This window comes from Elephas maximus, chromosome 3 (genome assembly GCF_024166365.1).
Source record: "Elephas maximus indicus isolate mEleMax1 chromosome 3, mEleMax1 primary haplotype, whole genome shotgun sequence".
Lineage (NCBI taxonomy): Eukaryota > Metazoa > Chordata > Mammalia > Proboscidea > Elephantidae > Elephas > Elephas maximus.
The window spans coordinates 59,827,048-59,852,320 of record NC_064821.1 but is presented as its reverse complement, the minus strand read 5'-3'; the positions used below and the strand labels follow the sequence as shown (position 1 = coordinate 59,852,320).

Below are 25,273 nucleotides of genomic sequence, written 5' to 3'. Positions count from 1 at the left end.
TAGTCTTTTTAACAAATGGTGCTGGCATAACTGGATATCCATTTGCAAAAAAATGAAACAGGACCCCTACCTCACACCAAGCACAAAAACTAACTCCAAGTGGATCAAAGACCTAAACATAAAGACTAAAACGATAAAGATCATGGAAGAAAAAATAGGGACAACCTTAGGAGCCCTAATACAAGGCATAAACAGAATACAAAACATTACCAAAAATGACGAAGAGAAACCAGATAACTGGGAGCTCCTAAAAATCAAACACCTATGCTCATCTAAAGACTTCACCAAAAAAGAGTAAAAAGACCACCTACAGACTGGGAAAGAATTTTCAGCTATGACATCTCCGACCAGCGCCTGATCTCTAAAATCTATATGATTCTGTCAAAACTCAACCACAAAAAGACAAACAACCCAATCAAGAAGTGGGCAAAGGATGTGAACACACACTTCACTAAAGAAGATATTCAGGCAGCTAACAAATACATGAGAAAATGCTCTCGATCATTAGCCATTAGAGAAATGCAAATTAAAACTACGATGAGATTCCATCTCACTCCAACAAGGCTGGCATTAATCCAAAAAACACAAAATAATAAATGTTGGAGAGGCTGCGGAGAGATTGGAACTCTTATACACTGCTGGTGGGAATGTAAAATGGTACAACCACTTTGGAAATCTATCTGGCGTTATCTTAAACAGTTAGAAATAGAACTACCATACAACCCAGAAATCCCACTCCTCGGAATATACCCTAGAGAAACAAGAGCCTGCACACAAAGAGATATATGCACACCCATGTTTATTGCAGCTCTGTTTACAATAGCAAAAAGCTGGAAGCAACCAAGGTGTCCATCAACGGATGAATGGGTAGATAAATTGTAGTATATTCACACAATGGAATACTACGCATCGATAAAGAACAGTGACGAATCTCTGAAACATTTCATAACATGGAGGAACCTGGAAGGCATTATGCTGAGCGAAATTAGTCAGAGGCAAAAAGACAAATATTGTATAAGACCACTATTATAAGATCTTGAGAAATAGTATAAACTGAGAAGAACACGTACTTTTGTGGTTACGAGGGGGGGAGGGAGGGAGGGAGGGAGAGGGTTTTTTAGTGATTAATTAGTAGATAAGAACTGCTTTAGGTGAAGGGAAGGACAACACTCAATACATGGAAGGTCAGCTCAATTGGACTCGACCAAAAGCAAAGAAGTTTCCAGGATAAAATGAATGCTTCAAAGGTCAGCGGAGCAAGGGCGGGGGTTTGGAGACCATGGTTTAAGGGGACTTCTAAGTCAACTGGCAAAATAATTCTATTATGAAAACATTTTGCATCCCACTTTGAAATGTGGCATCTGGGGTCTTAAATGCTAACAAGCGGCCAACTAAGATGCATCAATTGGTCTCAACCCACCTGAAGCAAAGGAGAATGAATAACACCAAGGTCACACGATAACTAAGAGCCCAAGAGACAGAAAGGGCCACATGAACCAGAGATCTACATCATCCTGAGACCAGAAGAACTAGTTGGTGCCCGGCCACAATGGATGACTGCCCTGACAGGGAGCACAACAGAGAACCCCTGAGGGAGCAGAAAATCAGTGGGATGCAGACCCCAAATTCTCATAAAAAGACCAGACTTAATGGTCTGACTGAGACTAGAGGAATCCCAGCAGCCATGCTCCCCAGACCTTCTGTTGGCACAGGACAGGAACCATCCCCAAAGACAACTCATCAGACATGAAAGGGACTGGACAGTGGGTGGGAGAGAGATGCTGATGAAGAGTGAGCTAATTATATCAGGTGGACACTTGAGATTGTGTTGGCATCTCCTGTCTGGAGGGGGGATGGGAGGATAGAGAGAGTGGGAAGCTGGCAAAATTCTCACGAAAGGAGAGACTGGAAGGACTGACTCATTAGGGGGAGAGCAAGTGGGAGTACGGAGTAAGATGTATGTAAACTTATATGTGACAGACTGACTTGATTTGTAAACGTTCACTTGAAGCTCAATAAAAGTTAATTAAAAAAGAAATGACACTTAAAAAAAAAAAAACAAACCCAGTGCCATTGAGTCGATTCCAACTCATAGCGACTCTATAGGACAGGGTAGAACTGCCCCTTAGAGTTTCCAAACAGTGCCTGGCAGATTTGAACAGCCAATCTTTTGGTTAGCAGCCGTAGCACTTAACCACTACGACACCAGAGTTTCCATTAAACTCATACCTATCCATAATTCCACTGAATGTAAATGGGCGAAATACACCAATAAAGAGACAGAGAGTGGCAGAATGGATTAAAAAAAAAAAACACGATCCGTCTATATGCTGCCTACAAGAGACACACCTTAGGCTAAGAGACACAAACTAAAACTTGAAGGATTGAAAAAAATACATCAGGCAAACAACGATCAAAAAAGAGCAGGACACAACAACATATACATGGACCAATGGAACAGAATTGAGAATCCAGACATAAATCCATCCACAAATGAGCAGTTGATATTTGACAAAGGCCCCCAAACAGTTAAATGGGGAAAAGACAGTCTTGCTAACAAATGGTGTTGGCATAACTGGATATCCATCTGCAAAAAAATGAAACAAGACCCATACCTCACTCCATGCACAAAAACTAACTCAAAATGGATCAAAGACCTAAATATAAAATCTAAAACGATAAAGATCATGGAAGAAAAAATAGGGACAACGTTAGGAGCCCTAATGCATGGCATAAACAGTATACAAAACATTATAAAGAATGTAGAAGAAAAACTAGATAGCTGGGAGGTCCTAAAAACCAAACACCTATGCTCATCCAAAGACTTCACCAAAAGAGTAAAAAGACTACCTACAGATTGGGAAAAAGTTTTTAGCTATGACATTTCTGATCAGCATCTGATCTCTAAAATCTACATGATACTGCAAAAACTCAACAGCAGAAAGACAAATAACCCAATTAAAAAATGGGCAAAAGATATGAATAGACACTTCACTAAAGAAGACATTCAGGTAGCTAACAGATATATGAGGAAATGTTCATGATCATTAGCCGTTAGAGAAACGCAGATCAAAACTACAATGAGATTTCATCTCACTCCAACAAGGCTGGCATTAATCCAAAAAACGCAAAATAATAAATGTTGGAGAGGCTATGGAGAGATTGGAACACTTTTACACTGCTGGTGGGAATGTCAAATGGTACAACCACTTTGGAAATCGATTTGGTGCTTCCTTAAAAAGGTAGAAGTAGAACTACCATATGACCCAGCAATCCCACAACTTGGAATATATCCTAGAGAAATAAGAGCCTTTACATGAACAGATATATGCACACCCATGTTTATTGCAGCACTGTTTACAATAGTAAAAAGATGGAAGCAACCAAGGTGCCCATCAATGGATGAATGGAAAAATAAATTATGGTATATTCACACAATGGAATACCATGCATTGATAAAGAACAGTGAGGAACCTGTGAAACATTTCATAACATGGAGCAACCTGGGAGGCATTATGCTGAGTGAAATTATTCAGTTGCAAAAGGACAAATATTGTATAAGACCACTATTATAAGAACTTGAGAAATAGTTTAAACTGAGAAAATATTCTTTTGTGGTTATGAGAGGGGGGAGGAAGGGAGGGTGCGAGAGGGTCATTCACTAATTAGATAGTAGATAAGAACTACTTTAGGTGAAGGGAACGACAACACACACTACAGGAGAGGTCAGCACAACTGGACTAAACCAAAAGCAAAGAAGATTCCTGAATAAACTGAATGCTTCGAAGGCTGGTGTAGCAGGAGCAGAGGTCTGGGAACCATGGTTTCAGGGGACAACTAAGTCAATTGGCGTAATAAAATCTATTAAGAAAACATTCTGCATCCTACTTTCAAGAGTGGCATCTGGGGTCTTAAACGTTAGCAAGCAGCCATCTAAGATGCATCAATTGCTCTCAACCCACCTGGAGCAAAGGAGAATGAAGAACACCAAGGACACAAGGTAATTACGAGCCCAAGAGACAGAAAGGACCATATAAACCAGAGACTACATCATCCTGAGACCAGAAGAACTAGATGGTGCTGGCTACAACTGATGACTGCCCTGACAGGGAACACAACAGAGAACCCCTGAGGAAGCAGGAGAGCACTGGGATGAAGACCCCAAATCTCATAAAAAAGACTGGACTTAATGGTCTGATTGAGACTAGAAGGACCCCGGTGGTCATGGCCCCCAGACCTTCTATTGGCCCAGGACAGGAACCATTCCCAAAGCCAACTCTTCAGACATGGATTGGACTGGACGATTGGTTGGAGAGGGACGCTGGTGAGGAGTGACCTTCTTGGATCATGTAGACACTTGAGACTATGTTGGCATCTCCGGCGTGGAGGGGAGATGAGAGGGTGGCAGGGGTAGAAGCTGGAGAAATGGACACAAAAAGAGAGAGTGGAGGGAGAGAGCGGGCTGTCTCATTAGGGGGAGAGTAATTGGGAGTGTGTAGCAAGGTGTGTATGGGTTTTTGTGTGAGAGACTGACTTGATATGTAAACTTTCACTTAAAGCACAATAAAAGTTATATTAAAAAAAGAGCAGGAGTGGCAATATTAATCTTTGACAAAATAGATTTTAAAGTTAAATCTACCACGAAGGATAAGAACGCTATATAATGATTAAAGGGACTTTTATACCAGGAGGATATAACCATATTAAATATTTATGCACCCAATGACAGAGTCATAAAGCAAGTCTTAGCCAAACCCAAAACATCCAAATATTACAAAGCATCTTCTCTGACCATAAGGCCATAAAAGTGGAAATCAATAACAGAAAAACCAGGGAAAAGAAATAAAACACTTGGAAACTGAACAATGCCCTGCTCAAAAAAGACTGGGTTATAGAGGACATTTAGGATGGAATAAAGGAATTCATAAAGTCCAATGAAAATGAAAACACTTCCTATCAGAACCTTTGGGACACAGTGAAAGCAGTGATCAGAGGTCAATTTATATCAAAAAATGTATACATACAAAAAGAAGAAAGGGTCAAAATCAAAGATTTACCCCTACAACTTAAACAAATAGAGAGCAACAAAAGAAACTCTCAGGCACCAGAAGAAAGCAAATAATAAAAATTAGCACAGAATTCAAAGAACTAGGAAACAGAAAAACGATTGAAAGAATTAACAAGACCAAAAGCTGGTTCTTTGAAAAAATTAACAAAATTGATAAACCATTGGCCAAACCGACAAAAGAAAAACAGGAGAGGGAGCAAATAACCTGAATAAGAAATGAGATGGGTGATATTACAACAGACCCAACTGAAATTAAAAGAATCATATCAGATTACTATGAAAAACTGTACTCTAACAAATTTGAAAACCTAGAAGAAATGGATCAATTCCTAGAAACACACTACCTACCTAAACTAACACACACAAAGTTAGAACAACTGAATAGACTCATAAAAAAAAAAAAAAGATATTGAAAAGGTAATCAAAAAAACTCTTAACCAAAAAAATCCCTGGCCTGGACGGCTTCACTGTAGAGTTCTACCACACTTTCAGAGAAGTGTTAACAGCACTACTCCTAAAGGTATTTCAGAGCATAGAAAAGGATGAAATACTCCTAAACTCATTCCATGAAGCCAGCATATCCCTGATACCAAAACCAGGTAAAGACACCACACAAAAAAAGAAAATCACAGACCTATATCCCTCATGAACTTAAATGCAAAAATCCTCAACAAAATTATAGCCAACAGAATTCAACAACATATCAAAAAAATAATTCCCCATGACCAAGTGGGATTCATACCAGGTATGCAGAGATGGTTCAGCATTAGAAAAACAATTAATGTAATCCATCGTATAAATAAAACAAAAGACAAGAACCACATGATTTCATCAACTGATGCAGAAAAGGCATTTGACAAAGTTCAACACCGATTCATGACAAAAACTCTCAGCAATATAGGAACAGAAGGATAATTCCTCAGCATAATAAACGGCATTTTTACAAAGCCAATAGCCAACGTCACCCTAAATGGAGAGAGCCTGAAAGCATTCCCCTTGAGATCGGAAAACAGAAAAGGGTGCCCTTTATCACCACTTTTATTCAACATTGTGCTAGAGGTCCTAGCCAGAGCAATTAGGCTAGATAAAGAAATAAAGGGTACCCAGATTGGTAAGAAAAAAGTAAAAGCATCTCTCTTTGCACATGACATGATCTTATATGCAGAAAACCCTAAGGAATCCTCAAGAAAACTACCGAAACTAATAGAAGAGTTCAGCAGCATATCAGGATACAAGATAAACATACAAAACTCAGTTGGATTCCTCTACACCAACAAAAAGAAGTTTGAAGAGGAAATCAACAAATCAATACCATTTACAGTAGACCCCAAGAAGATAAAATACTTAGGAATAAATCTTACCAAAGATGTAAAAGACTTATACAAAGAAAACTACACCACACATCTGCAAGAAACCAAAAGAGACCTACATAAGTGGGAAAACATACCTTGCTCATGGATAGGAAGACATAACATTGTAAAAATGTCTATTCTACCTAAAGTGATCTATAGATACAATTCCAACTCAAATTCCAAAGTCATTTTTTAATGAGATGGAGAAACAAATCACCAACTTCATATGGAAAGGAAAGAGGCCCCAGATAAGTAAAGGATTACTGAAAAAGGAGAACAAAGTGGGAAGCCTCACACTGCCTGATTTTAGAACCTATTGTATTGCCACAGCAGTCAAAACAGCCTGGTACTGGTACAACATACACAGATCAATGGAACCGAATTGAGAATCCAGACATAAATCCATCCACATATGAACAGGTGATATTTGACAAAGGCCCAAAGTCAGTTAAATGGGGAAAAGACAGTCTTTTTAACAAATGGTGCTGGCATAACTGGATATCCATCTGAAAAAACACCCATACCTCACACCATGCACAAAAACTAACTCAAAATGGATCAAAGACCTAAATATAAAATCTAAAACAATAAAGATCATGGAAGAAAAAATAGGGACAATGCTAGGAGCCCTAATACATGCCATAAACAGTATACAAAACATTACTAACAATGCAGAAGAGAGACTAGATAACTGGGAACTCCTAAAAATCAAACACCTATGCTCATCCAAAGACTTCACCAAAAAGAGTAAAAAGATTATTACCTACGGTCTGAGAAAAAGTTTTTAGCTATGACATTTCTGACCAGTTTGATCTCCAAAACCTACATGATACTACAAAAATCAACCACCAAAAGACAAATAACCCAATTAAAAAATGGGCAAAAGATATGAACAGGCATTTCACTAAGGAAAACATTCATGTGGCTAACAGATACAAGAGGAAATGCTCATGATCATTAGCCATTAGAGAAATGCAAATCAAAACTACAATGAGATTCCATCTCACTCCAACAAGGCTGGCATTAATCTAAAAAACACAAAATAATAAATGTTGGAGAGGTTGTGGAGAGACTGGAACACTTATACACTGCTGGTGGGAATGCAAAATGATACAACCACTTTGAAAATCGATTTGGCGCTTCCTTAAAGAGCTAGAAATAGAATTACCATACGATTCAGCAGTCCCACTCCTCGGAATATATCCTAGAGAAATAAGACACTTTATACAAACAGATATATGCACACCCATGTTCATTGCAGCACTGTTTATAATAGCAAAAAGATGGAAGCAACCAAGGTGCCCATTAACAGATGAATGGATAAATAAATTATGGTATATTCACACAATGGAATACTATGCATCCATAAAGAACAGTAATGAATCTGTGAAACATTTCATAACATGGAGGAATCTGGAAGGCATTATGCTAAGTGAAATTAGTCAGTTGCAAAAGGACAAATATCGTATAAGACCACTACTGTAAGAACGCAAGAAATAGTTTAAACAGAGAAGAAAATATTCTTTGATGGTTACGAGAGGGGGGAGGGAGGAAGGGAGGGAGAGAGGTACTCACTAATTAGACAGTAGTTAAGAACTGTTTTAGGTGAAGGGAACGACAACACACACTACAGGAGAGGTCAGCACAACTGGACTAAACCAAAAGCAAAGAAGTTTCCTGAATAAACTGAATGCTTCGAAGGCCAGTGTAGCGGGTGGGGGGTGGGGTGTTTGGGGATCATGGTTTCAGGGGACATCTAAGTCAATTGTCACCGTAAAATCTATTAAGAAAACATTCAGTTTCCCTCTTTGGAGCGTGGCATCTGGGGTCTTAAATGCTAGCAAGCGGCCATCTAAGATGCATCAATTGGTCTCAACCCACCTGGAGCAAAGGAGAATGAAGAACACGAAGGACACAGGGTAACTGCGAGCCCAAGAGACAGAAAGGGCCACATAAACCAGAGACTACATCAGCCCGAGACCAGAAGAACTAGATGGTGCCCAGCTATAACCGATGACTGCCCTGACAGGGAACACAACAGAGAACCCCTGAGGGAGCAGGAGAGAAGTGGAATGCAGAACCTAAATTCTTGTAAAAAGACCAGACTTAATGGCCTTACTGAAACTAGCAGGACCACAGAGGTCATGGTCCCCAGACCTTCTGTTAGCCCAAGACAGGAAACATACCCAAGGCCAACTCTTCAGACAGGGATTGGACTGGACAATGGGATAGAAAATGATACCGGTGAAGAATGAGCTTCTTGGCTCAAGTAAACACATGAGACTATATTGGCATCCCCTGTCTGGAGAGGAGATGACAGGGCAGAGGGGGTCAGAAGCTGGCAGAATAGACATGAAAACAGAGAGTGGAGGGAAGAAGTGTGCTGTTTCATTGGGGGAGAGCAATTATGAGTACATAACAAGGTTTATATAAATTTTTGTATGACAGACTGACTTGATTTGTAAACTTTCACTTAAAGCACAACAAAAATTAAAAAAAAAAAATTAGTGAATACCCATCAGTGGTATCCACTAATTAGATAGTAGATAAGAACTATTTTAGGTGAAGGGAAAGACAACACACAATACAGGCGAGGTCAGCACTACTGGACTAAACCAAAAGCAAAGAAGTTTCCTGAATAAACTGAATGCTTCAAAGGCCAGTGTAGCAGGGGCAGGGGTTTGGGGACCATGATTTCCGGGGACATCTAAGTCAATTGGCATAATAAAATCTATTAAGAAAACATTCTGCATCCCACTTTGAAGACTGGCACCTAGGGTCTTAAATGCTAGCAAGCAGCCATCTAAGATGCATCAATTGGTCTCAACCTACCTGGAGCAAAGGAGAATGAAGAACACCAAGGACACAAGGTGATTACGAGCCCAAGAAACAGAAAGGGCCACGTAAACCAGAGACTACATCATCCTGAGACCAGAAGAACTAGATGGTGCCCAGCCACAACCGATGACTGCCCTGACAGGGAACACAACAGAGAACCCCTGAGGGAGCAGAAGAGCACTGGGATGAAGACCCCAAATTCTCATAAAAAAGACCAGACTTAATGGTCTAACTGAGGCTAGAAGGACCCCAGTGGTCATGGGCCCCAGACCTTCTGTTGGCCCAGGACAGGAACCGTTCCTGAAGTCAACTCTTCAGACATTGATTGGACTGGACAATGGGTTGGAGAGGGATGCTGGTGAGGAGTGAGCTTCTTGGATCAGGTAGACACTTGAGACTATGTTGGCAACTCCTGCCTGAAGAGTAGACAAGAGGGTAGAGGGGGTTAAAACAAAAAGAAAACCAAACCCAAGCTGGCAAAATGGACATGAAAAGAGAGAGCGGAGGAACACAGCGGGCTGTCTCATTAGGGGAAGAGTAATTGGGAGTATGTAACAAGGTATATATAAGTTTTTATGGGAGAGACTGACTTGATTTGTAAACTTTCACTTAAAGCACAATAAAAATTAAAAAAAAAAAAAAAGGTCTTTTCCATCAGATTTGCCCAGTGCAATGCATCGTTTCATCTCTTGACTGCTGCTTCTATGGGCATTGACTGTGGGTCCAAGTAAAATGAAAATCCTTAACAACTTCAAACTGTTCTCCATTTATCGTGATGTTGTTTACAGGTCTAGTTGTGAGGATTTTTGCTTTCTTTATATTGATGTAATCCATACCGAAGGCTGTCATCTTTGATCTTCATCAGTAAATGCTTCAAGGCCTCTTCACTTTCTACAAGCAAGCTTGTGTCATCTGCATAACACAGGATGTTAATGACTCTTTCTCCAATCCTGATGCTATGTTCTTCTTCATATAGTCCAGTTTCTCAGATCATTTTCTCACCATACAGGTTGGGTAAGTATGGTGAAAGAATACAACCCCGACCCACACCTTTCCTGATTTTAAAACATGTAATATCCCCTTGTTCTCTTCAAACGAGTGCCCCTTGGCATATGAGCACAATTAAGTGTTCTGGAATACCCAGTCTTCTCAGTGTTATCCATAATTGTTATGCTTCACACAGTCGAATGCCTTTGCATAGTCAATAAAACACAGGTAAACATCCTTCTGGTATTCTTTGCTTTCAGCCAAAATCCATCTGACATCAGTCTTTTCCTGAATCCGGCTTATATTTCTGGCAGTTCCCTCTCAACGTACTGCTGCAACTGTTTTTGTATTGTCTTCAGCAAAATTTTAGCCATCATGATGGCCCCACCCATGTGCCCATGGTGATTGTCTGCAGCCTCCTGCTTATTCCACCCTGGACAACCCTCAAACACTGAAACAGTTTCTGCTTCAGCCCCTCCCATCTGCATTCCTGGCCAAGAAAGAAAAACCCAGAAAAAGTTTCAACAGCTATGGTGTTCCTCTCACCAATCTGGTCCCCCAAGTAAGGGTGGCAGGCCAGGACCCTGGACTTTGTCAGGATATATGGGATAGATACAATCTGAAATTCATCTCTTCTAGGCTTTTTTGTTCCTTTCTCCACGGTAAGACAACGAACTCTGACTTTTCATGTTATGTAATGTGGGCCAGCATTTGAATTTACCCACCCAGTCAACATTAGACTCACATGGGCTGCCCGAATTAGCACATTGAATTGCAAAATCTTGGGTCAGGGTACCTACCCATAGTAGTAAATCCAACCTGGCCCCAAATTATATTCTTCCCACAATTCCCCCCTCCAGTGGTGTCACTAAGTTTGGCATCACCAGGGGTGGGTGGGACTGGCCGGGATGGGCACAGCGGACCAACCTAACCCCACCCACATGCAGGGTCCAGCACTGCACGGCCCCACCCCTCCTAGACCTGCACCCTGGGGCTCCTTGAAGCTCCCACCCTCTCCCATTGACCAAAGTGGAGAGCCACCTCTCTGCCAAGTGGCAGGCAGCATGCACCCTGATTTGTAGGTGACGTAGGCATTTTGGGGGATGGTGACAAGTTACTGCACTGGCTGACAGGTGACACCAACACTAGTGATGCCACTGCCTTGGCCACCCCTTCCCCCTCAGCACCAATCCACCCACCTCCACTGCTGCTGTGGACCTTGGGGTCATTTTGTGGTCTGCACCACCCCCCACCTCCTGGTGACCCACTGTTCCCCTCCTCCTGGTTATCCATAGTATACATAACCAAATTCCTGCAATCCTTTCTGAGGATAAGGCTTCTGATTCTTGTTCTGGAAATCCTAAGTTTGAGCTTGTTGCTTATCCAGACATGTATTTGTTCATGGAATACTTTAGTGCCTACTAGGCGCTGGGGATACAGCAGTGGATGAGCCCAAGGCCCTGCCTCAAGGAACTCACATTCTATCAGGGAAGAACAGAAGAAATAAAGAAACATGACATGTAATATGTTGGATGATGGCAGGCATGAGAAATGGCTCCCTCTTTAATTAACCTAACGTTGTCCAAAGCAACCGTGAGGGCTCCCCATTCCTCACATCCTTTAAGTTGTGATATTCCCAACCACCCAGTTTCCCACGGCCTTGACCTTGATGAGCAGGTGGCTGTTTAACCACTGTGGGTACCCTTGACTCTTCTCTGCCCAGTAACCTATCGCAGATGCCCTATTTCCTTCAGGGACTATTGCCTGCCACGCATTTCCTAGTTCCAATTTCCATGTCAGTTAAACTTCTTTGGTTGCCAGCTACAGAAATATATTCTGGCTAACTAAAGCCAGAAAGAAATTTGGGGAAAGGAAGGTGGATGACTCAGGAAGGAGGAAGAACTGATCCACCAGGCTTTGTGTAAAAAAAAATGGCACAGAGGCAGCATCTGGCCTCCTCCAACTTCACAAGGGGGAGGAGAAACATTATCAGCATCAACAGCCCAAGGCTGATGCCTGTGAGGCAGAGGTCAGATATGCCTTCTCTCTCCAGCCTTTTTACCAATTCTGATGCCATCTGGCCCTCCCACACAGGGGCGGATCAGCCAGTAAGCAAGGTACACTTGGATTTCCTGTGTTTACCTGCTAATCAACACCCACGGAAGCAGCAGTCAGGAAATCAAAAGACACATTGCATTGGGCAAATCTGCTGCAAGAGACCTCTTTAAAGTGTTGAAAAGCAAAGGTGTCAACTTGAAGACTAAGGTGCGCTGACCAAAGCCATGGTGTTTTCAATCACCTCATATGCATGCAAAAGCTGGACAGTGAATAAGGAAGAACAAAGAAGAATTGACACCTTTGAATTGTGGTGTTGGTGAAGAATATGGAACATACCATGGACTGCCAAAAGAATGAACAAATCTGTCTTGGAAGAACAACGAGAATGCTCCTTTGAAGCAAGAATGACGAGACTGCTTCTTACATACTTTGGGCATGTTGTCAGGAAGGATCAGTCCCTGGAGAGGGACATCATGCTTGGTATAGAGGGTCATCGAAAGAGAGGAGGTCCCTCAGTGAAGTGAACTGGTACAGTGGCTGCAACAATGGGCTCGAGCATAACAACGATTGTGAGCATGGCGCAAGACCGGGCAGCGTTTCGTTTTGTAGTACATAGAGTTGCTATGAGTTGGAACCAACTCGATGGCAACTAGCAATAACAACACCACCACCTACTACTCTGTAGTGACCAATTTCACGTGGGTGAAACCACGCACTGCAGATTAGTAGGTAAACTCAGGTAAATCCCTCGGTAACTGGCTTCTTGGATAATCCACCCCTGCTCCCTTGCCGCTCTCTACTTCTCTGCTGGGCTCGGTAATTTGTTGCAATGGCCACACAGAATTCACAGACCACACTCACAATTATGCGGTTTATTAGGGAAGTAACAGGTTACAATTCAGGATACAGCTCTTTGATCAGGAGATCCTCTTCTCAGCCATGCCCACAGGCAGGCCTCTCTCTGGCCCTTGGCCTGTCCTCTGCTCTGCTCGGGCAAGTGTTACAAAGCTCTTTAGCTCTGCCAATAAGTGCCTGGATGTACCCCACTCTGCCAGCAAGCCTCCTGCCCAGGTGCATTCAGCTTTCTCACCCTGTGGGCTGGAAGCTCATTTCACTACCTCCTGCCAGTCTCCTGGTTCTGCTGCCTCTGCTACTGCTGTTTCTTTGCTGCTGCTTCTCACATCTTGCCATCTCTGGTGTCACAGCTCTCTCTCTGTGTCTCCTGGGTCTAGGAGGGTCTCAGCACAGGGATCTCAGGCCCAAAGAATGCACCCCGCTCCCATCTCTCCTTCTTGGTGGTAGTCAGGTCCTCACTCTGCTCTGGGATTGGCTCTCTTTAAGCCTAGCAGGATGGCAAAACTGACCAATCCCTTATTTGCATGGTCCCACCACCTCAGGGTTCCATGTACCTTATTTGCATTATTAGCAAGCTATCCAATTCCCTTGGTGGGTCACAAGCACCTAATTTGCATAGTCCCATCCAGTCATTTGATGAGGAAGACCATGGTGAGAAAGATCATATGAAAGGGATCTATCCCACCACATGTTGGGAAGGACAGGACCCAGAGAATCTCAGTTTCAAGATCTCATGCATAGTCTCTTTACGACACTAAAAATAGAATGGCTCTGCTCCATCTGCCTTAAGTTAGTGCATGGCTTTGCTGAAGTGAGTCCCACATAAGATTCTGATTGGCCTGGCTTGGGTCACATGTCCTCCTTTGGGGATGGGGCCTCATTGTGATTGGCAGTTTCACCAGGATCTATAAAATAGGAGAGAGATTTTCTCCAGGGGAAAAGTGGGGTGATGATACCAAAGGAAGGAAGGAAGGGAGAAGGGCTGCTGAGCAGGTAAAAGCAAAGGGGTCCATAGGACTTGTGGGCCTCCGCTCCCATGGCTCCCACTGCATGACTTTCTTGACCAGCCACTAAGTTCTGTTCATCCTTCAGGCCCTCAGCTCAGGTGGCGGCTCTTCTTGCTGCTCTCCCTGAACATGGTCTAGATGGAATTAATTGCTCCTTCCTCCAGGCTCCCTGGTGCTTCTTACCACACCTCTGTTACGGCATGCTCACACATTCACTTTCTTACTTGTGTCCAATGAGATCAGCACGGACACTTTTCATCTTTGAAATCAACAGTGTTGGAAACCCAAATGTTTGCTAAATTGAAACTGTTGAGTTATTTTCTGTCTCTGTAAGGACTTGATAACCATTAATTTGCACCTATTTTGGGCATCTCCTGGCAACACTGGGGTGTTTGCTGCAGCTCTGGCAGTCTCTCTGACTTCTGGCAGCTTCTCCATTTGTGTTCTAAGACTTGATAGGGGCACCGGAGCCGCCTTCTTTCTTTGCTTCGTTTTGGAGTTGTGCTCTTTATTTTTGCATTTTATGTTCCTGGTGTTTCTTCCTATAATTGTCATTTCCCTTTGTTTAAGGGAATTCAATTGTTTGTTTTGTGTTCTAGCTGACAGGGAGGTACCCTGGGCCATTCTTAGTATGCTGACTTTCTGGATATCACTTGTATGTTTTTCAACAATTTATGACAGCAAAATCCATATCCCTAGATTAAGACTCTGGGAGGTAGAGCAAATAGCCACAGAATTGTCCAAATCCAGCTGGGTACTTCTAAACGCTTTACAGAGATTGTTTTCATTAACTCTTCCAACAACGCCATGAGGTGGACGTTGTTATTATCCCCATTGGACAGGTGAGGAAATAGAGACCGTGAGAAGTTAGGTAATTTGCCCAAGCGTATCCAGTTAGCCAGTGGTAAAGCCAGGCAGCCTGATGCCAGAGCTCACTCTCCCAACCACAACACTGTGTCACTCGGGAGCAAAGGGCCCTCACTTACAGACGGACCAAACCAAAACCAAACTAGTTGTCAATTCCAACAAATGGCAACCACATTTGTGCTGAGTGGAGCTGCTCTCCAAGGTGTTTTCAAGGTGCGACCTTTTGGAAGTAGATTACCAGGTCTTTCTTCTGAGGCACCTATGGGTGGGTTCAAACCTCTAACTCTAACCTTTTAGTTAGTAGTCAAGTTCTTAACAATTTGCACCACCCAGAGACTCCTACCGATGTATACACCCCAGCAAAACACTCAGGTGCTCGAGCTACACACAGCACACCAGCCTAGGCACGTATGGGCTCTGCTGCCAGTGTGAGGAGCACTTGTTCCCCAGAGCCTACACACACACACACACACACACGCACACACGAGCACACACACACGTCCACACATGTGTGTGCACACACACGCACACACACATCCGCAGACATGCACGCACACACACATCCACACACGTGCGTGCACACAGACACACACATGTACACATGCACACACACGCCTCACACACACAAGCCTCACACACACACAAGCCTCACGCACACACAGGCCTCACACACACACGCCTCACACACACACGCCTCACACCACCTTCTCATCACCTCTCTTGAGCCAGCCTCAGGCAGGGAAGCTGTTATGGGAGGAGGGGTCCTAAAAGGCAGGGACTATGGGGAGTTTTTTATGGGGAGAGAGTTAGACCTCCTGCCCCAAAGCTCCAGAATAAAGAACTGGGGTGGGGTGGGGGAGCACTGGGCTCAGGTTAAGAGAGTGGATCTGCTAGAAGGCAAGTTAGGCTATTCCCTCCTCTGCTGTACAGCCCCCAGGGACTCCCCATCCCATGCAGAGAAAAACCCCAAGATCTCACCATGGACTCTCAGGCCTGACATTATAAGGCCCCACTGCTTCTCTGACTCCATCTTCTTCCTTACATCACTGCTATTGACTCCCACCCATGCTGGTCTCCTAGATGTTACTTGAACATGACAAGCACACTCTTGCCTCAGCGCTTTTGCACATGCTATCCTGCTGCCTGGGAAGCTCTACCCAAGCTATTCGCACGGCTTGGTCCCTCACTTCCTTCAGGTCCTTGCCAAAAAAGCAGAGAGGTCTTTCTGCCCTGTGCACCCCCAATAAAACCATAAGCCCTTCAAAGGCTCCTGACCCTTAATTTGCTTTATTTTTCTCTATAGCAATCATTACTATCTGCCAGTCTACATTTTCTTTTTACGTACTTATTATCTATCTCCACTTACTAGAATACAGGCTTCTCGAGAGCAGACACTAGTTTTTATTGTTTCTTGCTGTATTCGCAGCACCTAATACAATACCTGGCATGCGTATAAGGGGTGCTCAACAAGTGCTGAATGGGTGTCAAAGCCCGCTCTGATAGGTTGGTAGTGATTGTCTGGAATGCTGTGTTGAGAAGGATTCTGAGGGTGTATCAAGACTCAGGGGAAAACATGCTATACTGGGGAGAGGACAATGAAGAGCCATAAGCCACTAATTGGCCATCCCTGCCTTATACCATCTCACCTCCCTTCACCTCAAGCCATACCTACCCTCCCTGCCGATGAAATCAACCATCTCCCCCGCCTCCCCCTGCTGGTTTTTGGCACACAAGAGCCATGTGCCTTGAACTTGGACTTTCTCCTGAGACTCAGTTTTCTTCAGTCTACACTGGAGATCATACTATCAAGGCATACGGTTTGCCTTGTGAATTAACTAGGACCATGAAGCCCTGGGCAAGTAGTAGGTGCTCAGGGAATGGAGAATCACCCCACACAAATGTGGTCAGGTAAAAAAATCAAAAACCTGTTGCTGTCGAGTCGATTCCGACTCATAGCAACCCTGTAGGACAGTGTAGAACTGCCCCATAGGGTTTCCAAGAAGCAGCTGGTGGATTCAAACTGCACACCTTTTGGTTAGCTCTGAACCACTATGCCACCAGGGTTTCTGGTCAAGTGAAGGAGACCACAAATAAGCCTCTGTTTGAAAGGCAGAACGTGACAGATTATTATTGAACCGTTGCTGTGACATTGGAGAAGCTGGAAGGATAGACAGGCAAAGAGGTAAAGTCCAAAGGACGCCTCAGTTCCCAGCTCCTTCATGGTCGCATCTTCCTGTCTCATTAATTCACCCGTCCATCCTTTCGAGCATTCATTCACTAATTCAACAAACACTTGCTGAGTGCTTGCTATGTGCTAAACCCTGCAGAGTGTGGACAAAATTCTGAAGACGAGAGATGAGATGGCATGTTAGAGGAACAGAGAGTGGGGTTGGAGCAGACGGGGAAGTGGTGAGAACACGGAAAGTGAAGTGGGTGGGAACTCTTGCCCTGGAGAACCTCATATGACAGCCTGGAGCCACCTAGGCTGGAGCAGAATCTCCTTTCCGTACCTAGTGAGCAGAGAGCCTGGTGCGCTGAGAAAAGGATGGTGTAAACATCGGAAAGATCAAGGTTTGGGTTCCTGAAAACCAAAAAAACCAAACCTGTTGCCATCGAGTCAATTCTGACTCATAGTGACCCTACAGGATAGAGTAGAACTTCCCCATAGGGTTTCCGAGGTATGCCTGGTGCATCCGAACCACCAACCTTTTGGTTAGCAGCTGTAGCTCTTAACCACTATGCCATTAGTGTTTTGTCAGGTTCCTGAGACCCTGTGAAATACCCTACATGGGATTTGACTCATAGAAATAACCAAATCGGCTAAAATCCACTGAGCACTTCCCAGATGCCATTTCACAGGTGTTAACCTATTTAGCACTCACAACGATCTTTCCAATAGATGTTATTATTGTTGTTGTTACTTGTCATAACTTGCCTCATCTGTGTACAGAAAGAAATGCTGTCCATGTTCACCGTCGTTCCTATGTTCAGTCCATTGTTTCGGCCACTGTGTTAATGCATCACATTGAGGGTCTCCCTCACTTTCACTGACCCTCCACTTTACCAACTGTTATGGATTGAATTGTGACCCCCTAAAAATGTGTGTCAACTTGGCTAGGACATGATTCCCAGCATTGTGTGGCTATCTACCATTTTGTAATCTGATGTGATTAACATATTTGTTGTACATCCTAACCTCTATGATGTTAATGAGGCAGGATTAAAGGCGGTTATGTTCATGAGGCAGGACTTGTTCTACAGGATTAAATTGTATCTTGTGTCAATCTCTTTTGAAATATAAAAGAGAGATCAAGCAGAGAAGAGAGGGACCTTGTTACCACCGAGCAAGAAGAGCCAGGAATGGAATACGTCCATTGGACCCAGGCTCCCTGTGCTGAGAAGCTCCTAGACCAGGGAAAAATTGATGATAAGGACCTTCCCCCAGAGCCAACAGAGAGAGATAGGCTTCCTCTGAAACTGGCACCCTGAATTTGGACTTCTAGCCTCCTGGAATGTGAAAAAATAAATTTCAGTTTGTTAAAGCCATCCACTCGTGATACTTCTATTATCAGCACTAAATAACTAAGACACCAACCAATGGCAACCATAATGTCCCTCTCTAGCAACTGGACTTTTCTGATGATGTGTCCAAAGTAAGTGAGCCAAAGTCTCACCATCCACACTTCTAAGGACCGTTCTGGTTGTACTTCTTCTAAGACCAACCTGTTTGTTCTTCTGGCAGTCCACCATATAGTCAATATTCTTTACCAACACCACAATTTGAATGCATTAACGTGACAATATTTCATCAATGTCTACGACCTTTCAGTTTAGGTACTGTTATTACTCCCATTTTACAGATGAAACTTAAGAGCATAGCAGTGAAGGATATCACTCAAAATCACACAGTCAGTGAGTAGTAGAGCCAGGATTTCAACCCAGTCTGTCTCCAGAGTCTGAGCCTTACATGTGCTCTATAGATCCTTGATAAGGGTGGACTGTTTCCTCACCCTCCCCGCGACTGCTACACCCAAAAACTCAGTGAAGGGAGTGGTGCCCTGATGCTCTCATCACCAGTCCCCAGGACCCACTCCCACCACCCCCCCCACCCCCAGTGTGTCCCAGCACCAGCCCCACCCCATCACCAGGAGCCAGGGCTATCCTGGACCCTGCAAAACCCTGCTAACAGGTCCCTCTCTTCCTTGCTGGTGTCCCTCCTATTCATTCTCCTCCTAGCAGCCAGAGCCATCTTTTCCGAACACAGATATTGGCAGGTCACACCCTGGCTTAAATCCCTTCATTGGAGTTCCATTGTTCCTTGGCTAAAGACCACTTTGGCTGGGCTGGGGCATTTCGCAAAGATGATGGTGACCTTCTAAAGATTACAACAGGCCCAAATCAAGGATTTCTGTCCTTTACTCCCCATAAAGGATGGGAGAACCTATGTGACAACAGCTATACAAAGTCTACTCCTACTGGAGGAATGAGCCCCACCAGGGCCTCCTACTGCCAATGATCCCAAGGTAAAAACACCACCACTCAGAGGTCTCACTCTCATGGCGGACTCCGTCACCTCCTCACATTCTGCAAGCCAGGGATCTCCTACCCAATTGGCTTACTGCAGGATGAATGGGGGGCTGATGTCCCAGGGTCAGCTTCCTGATGAGTCCTGTCCTTCAGGGCCCACCCACCACCCTCCCAGTTATCCCAGCCTCCTTTCAGCTCCTCTTGGATACAGTGTTTCTCAGACAAGACCACAGGGCCTCTGCAAAACCTGCTTCCTACATTTAATCTCTCTCTACTTTCCTCTTTACCCAGTTAACTTCTTCAGATCTCTGATCAACCATTTCTTCTATAGAGAAGCCCTCCCTGATCCCTTGTCCAGTTCAGACGGCCCTGTTAAACACTCCCATAGTCTCACAGAACATTCTGTCAAACCACTTGTTCCTATTAGTGCCCATTCGTGTATCTAATTACTAATGTGTGTCTCCCCACTGGGCTGTAAATGCCACAGGGCAGGAGCTACGCCTGGTTGTGCTCCCCGGTGTGTCTCGGGTGCCTAGAGCAGAGCCCAGCATGTAGCAGGCCCTCAGTCAGTACATTTTATTGACAGAATGAACAATTAATCATTCCAGGAATACGGTTGTCCCACTTTGGTTGGAGAGGTCTGTAGGATTCCAAGGGCTCTAGGGGAAGCAATACAAACTATAATGAGAGATAATGAGATAAAAAGCAGGTTACAGCATCAGTATAGGCTCAGCAACATTGCAGGATCTTAGTAAATGGTAGTCATTTGGCCGTTGTTGTTGTTAGCATTATTGTTCTTATTATGACTTCTAAACTCAAAGGGAAGAGTCTGCACCAAGAGAAAGAAGATAGAGTTGAGACGCTGGGCTCTGTTCCCTCAACTCCCCTCTACCCCAAACACCCTGCATCACTAAAGTTAAAATCTGCCAAAAATAAAAACCATTTGCCATTGGGTCAGTTCTGCCTCATGGCAACCTCATGTGTGTCAGAGTAGAACTGCTTCATACGATTTTCAACGGCTGCATTTTCAGAAGTAGATCACCAGGCCTTTCTTCCAAGACACTTCCGGGTGGACTCGAACCTCCAACCTTTCAGTTTGCAGCTGAGTGCATTACCAATTTGTATCACTCAGGGACTCCAAAACCTGCCAAGTGGGGGCAATACTCCCATTGTAATGCTGGGGGCCCTGGCCCAGCTACATCTCTGCCCCAGGGTGGGTAAGTGCTTTGAGATCCTCAAAGAGCAGCTGCTTCGTCTGTGGGTAATGGGGGAGGAGGGATGGACCTGGGTGTTTATGGGCTCCTACCTTGGGCAAGGCTTTCTGCTGAGGGCTTTACCCATTTCATTTCCTTTTCATCCATCCACAACCGTGAAAGGCAAGTCTAATTATGCCTATTTTATGGATGAGGAAGCTGGGCTCAGAGTGGTGATGCACCTGATGAAACCACACAGCTCCGAAGGGGTAGAGCTGGCCCTCAAGTCTGGTGTTTCTGATGCCAGGGACCTTGTGCTTTCTACCTCATTGCGTCTTCAGTGTGAGCATGAACTCCGTAAAACCAACCGCCATCTCTCAAATGGCAAAACTCATTCCTATCTTCCAAGCCCTACCTCCTTGCCCCTCTCCCCTTTATACTCCTCAACTCTGCCTCCTCCATCGCCTTCACCCTCTCCCACTTGAAAACTCAGCCAGGGGGCACCTTTGCTTGGAAGCCTGCCTCGGTTTCCCTGCCTGCCTCTGGCCCTACTGTCCTCAGTTTCCTGCCACAGGTATGAACCAGCAGTGGCTGGAAGGGGCCCCATCCTAGCCAGGCCAGGGCTCCAAATGGGTCACAAAATGGACCTTCTCAGAAACCTCGCCCAACTTGAGAAACATCCCTTAAGTCCTACTGGAAGGGCTGTGGGCCAAAGCTCCCAGGGAGTCAAAGCTAATTTGGGTTGTTTGGGAGGCAGCTCTTCTTGACTCACCATTTGGACCATTGTGGTCCAGGCCAGAAGCCAGGGGCTCCCAGGAAGTTTCCTCGTTAAAATCAAAAAGAAGGGGTGAGCAGAGGGATACACACACAGGAGCCAGTGACTCAGGCTGCTGGGTGACCCTGGACAAGTGGACTCCCCTCTCTGAACCCCCGTCCCTAAGTCAAAAAAAGAAATGGAAGAATTCAGGAAAATAATACAGGAACAAAATGTCAAAATAAATAAGCAACTAGACATCATACAAAAACAGCAATTAGAAATTTAAAAAATAAACAAGATTTCAGAAATGGACAGTACAATAGAAGGTTTTAGGAGCAGATTTGAAACAACGGAAGACAGGATCAGTGAAATAGAAGACAAATCCTTGGATACCACTGTGTTTGAGAAAAAATCAGGGAAAAGAATGAAGAAAAAAGTAGAAACGCTGAGAACGATGAGGGATACAATCTAAAGCAAAAATTTGCATGTGATCAGAGTTCCAGGACAGGAGAGAAAAGCAGAAAACACCAAAAGAATCATTGAAGATTTGCTGACTGAAAATTTCATGGATATCATGAAAGATGAAAAGCTGACCATCCAAGAGCCACAACGAACCCCATACAGGATAGATCCCCCTCCCCAAAAATCACCAAGACATATCATTATCACACTTACTAAAACCAAAGACAAAGGAAGAATCCTGAGAACAGCTTGAGAAAAATAAAAAGTCATATGTGAAGGAAAACAATAAGATGAAGATGTGATTACTCAGCAGAAACCATACAATCAAGAAGGTAATAAGATGATATATATAAAAAGTTTAAGAAAAAATTTGCCAACCGGGAATAATATATCCTGCAAAACTCTCACGCAAATATAATAGCGAAATTAGAACATTTCCAGATAAACAGAAATTAAGGGAACATGTAAAAACCAAATCAAACTTACAAGAATTATTAAAGGGAATCCTTCAGTTAGAGAATCAACAACATCAGACAACACCCTGAATCTAGCACACAGAACAGGATCAATCAGATACCAATCTAGGTAATGAACACTCAGGGATAAAACAAAACTAAAAGATTTACAACAGTGAACCAGAGAGGTCAATCTGTAAATGACAACAATGTCAGAATATTAAAAGTGGGAATAAATGGTGTAGATATAGAACTTTCAAAAGGAGAAGTTGAAATGATATCAAGCAATAAAGGCTGGTTTAAACTTAGGAAGATAGGGGTAAATATCAAGGTAACCACAAAGAAAGTTAACAAACCTAGTCATTGAAATAAAGAAGAAAAACATAAAATCTCAATAAACAAGAAATCTACAAAAATGAAAAAAAAAAAATCCACGAACAAAAGGAATTCAGCACAGAAGAGTAAGAGGAACAAAGAAAATGTCAGCACCACAAAAAAAAGCACAACAAAATGACAGCAATAAAGCATATCAATAATCCTCACTGAACATAAATGGCCTAAATGCACCTATAAAGAGACAGGCAGTGACAGAATGCATTAAAAAACAGGACCCATCAATATGCTGTCTATAAAAGACACACTTTAGAAACAAAGATATAAATACATTAAACATCAAAGGATGGAAAACAACATATCAAGCAAATAGCAACCAAAAAAAGAGCAGGAGTGGCAATACAACTCTCCAATAAAATAGACTTTTAAATAAAGTCCAGTATAAAAGACAAGGAAGAACAATACATGATGATTAAAGGAACAATCCACTCATGAGGACATAACCATAATAAACATCCACACACTCAATGACAGGGCTCCAAAATACATAAAACAAATTCTAACAGCACTGAAGAGAAAATTCCACAATAATAGTGGGAGACTTCAGCACACCACTCTCAGTAAAGGACAGAACATCTAGAAAGAAACTCAAAGATACAGAAAATCTAAAGGCCATAATCAACCAACTTGACCTCATAGACGTATATAGAAAGCTCCACCCAAGAGCAGTGTTGTGGATTGAATTATGTCCCCAAAAAATATGTGTATCAATTTGGCTAGGCCCTAATTCCCAGCATTGTGTGATTGTTCACCATTTTGTCATCTGATGTGATTTTCCTATGTGTTGTAAATCATATCTCTATGATGTTGATGAGATGAGATCACTGGCAGATATGTTAACGAGGCAGGACTCAATCTACAACATTAGATTGTGTCTTAAGCCAATCTCTTTTAAGATATAAAAGACAGAAGCAAGCAGAGAGACAAGAAGACCCCATATTAACAAGAAACAAGAGCCAGGAGAATAGCATGACCTTTGGACCCTGGGTTCCTGCCCTGAGAAGCTCTTCAGCTGGGGAAGATTGAAGACAAGGACCTTCCTCCAGAGCTTGCACAGACAGAAAGCCTTTTCCTGGAGCTGGCAACATGAATTAGGACTTCTAGCCTAACTAGACTGTGAGACAAAAAATTCTGTTTGTTAAAGCCATCCACTTGTGGTATCTCTGTTATTGCAGCACTAGATAACTAAGACAAGCAACGAGGTACACATTCTCTTCCAACACACATGGAACATTCTCCAGAATAGACCACATCTTAGGCCAAAACTCTCAACAAAATCCAAAACATTGAGATAATACAAAGCATCTTCTCTGATCACAATGCCGTAAAGGTAGAAATTAATAACAGGAAGAGCAAGGGAAAAAAAATATATATATATATAGAAACTGAATAACACCTTGCTTACAAATGACTGGATAATAGAAGAAATCAAAGATGGGATCAAAAACTTCCAAGAATCAAATGAGAACGAATATACATCATATTAAAACCTTTGAAACACAGCAAAGGCAGTGCTCAGAGGTCAATTTATACCAATAGATGCACACATCAAAAAAGAAGAAAGGGACAAAATAAAAACATTAGCTACAGAATTCAAACGAATAAGAAGAGAGCAAGAAAAGAAGCCCACAGCCACCAGAAGAAAGGAAATAATAAGTATCAGAGCAGAAATAAATGAAATAGAGACTAGAAAAACAATAGAAACAATCAACAAAACCAAAAGTTGGACCTTTGCAAGGATCAACAAAATCGACAAAACATTGGCCAAATTGACAGAAGAAAAACAAGAGAGGTTGCAAATGAAATGGGGGACATTACAACAGACTGCCTGAAATAAAAAGGATCATAACAGAGTACTCTGAAAAACTATACTCCAAAAAATTTGAAAACCTAGAGGAAATGGACAAATTTCTAGAAACACACTACCTACCTAAACTACACAAACTGAAGTTGAAAATCTGAACAGATCCAAAACAAAAAGAGATTGAAAAATAATTAGACCCCCCCCCAAAAAAAAAATCCCTGGTTCAGATGGCTTCACTAGAGAATTTTGCCAAACATTCAGAGAAGAGCTTGCACCAGTACTGTTCAAACTATTTCAGAATATAGAAAAGAAAGGGATAATTCCAAATTCATTCTATGAAGCCAGCATAACCCTGATATCAAAACCAGGCAAAGACACCACAAAAAAAAAAAAAAAAGAAAATTACAAAACACTATCGCTCAGGAATGTAGATGCAAAAATTCTCAACAAAATTCTGGCCGAAAGAGGAGGTCGGGGCCAAGATGGCTGACTAGGTAGACGCTACCTTGGATCCCTCTTGCAACAAAGACTTGGAAAAACAAGTGAATCGATCACATACATGACAATCTACGAACCCTGAACAAAAAACTCAGATTTAAAGAGTTGACCTAAGTGACAGAGACAGAGAACGAACAACTACGGGGAAGCAG

At 43.0% G+C, this 25,273-nt stretch overlaps 1 long non-coding RNA gene across 1 annotated transcript in view; it reads left to right on the top strand.

Moving 5' to 3' along the window:
* Positions 1 to 1,142: 1,142 nt before the first annotated feature.
* LOC126072666 (uncharacterized) overlaps positions 1,143 to 25,273 on the top strand; it is a 128,994-nt gene continuing 104,863 nt past the window's right edge. The window contains exon 1 of the long non-coding RNA XR_007516546.1: positions 1,143 to 1,184. This is a non-coding gene — a long non-coding RNA (uncharacterized LOC126072666). The remainder of the gene's footprint in view (positions 1,185 to 25,273) is intronic.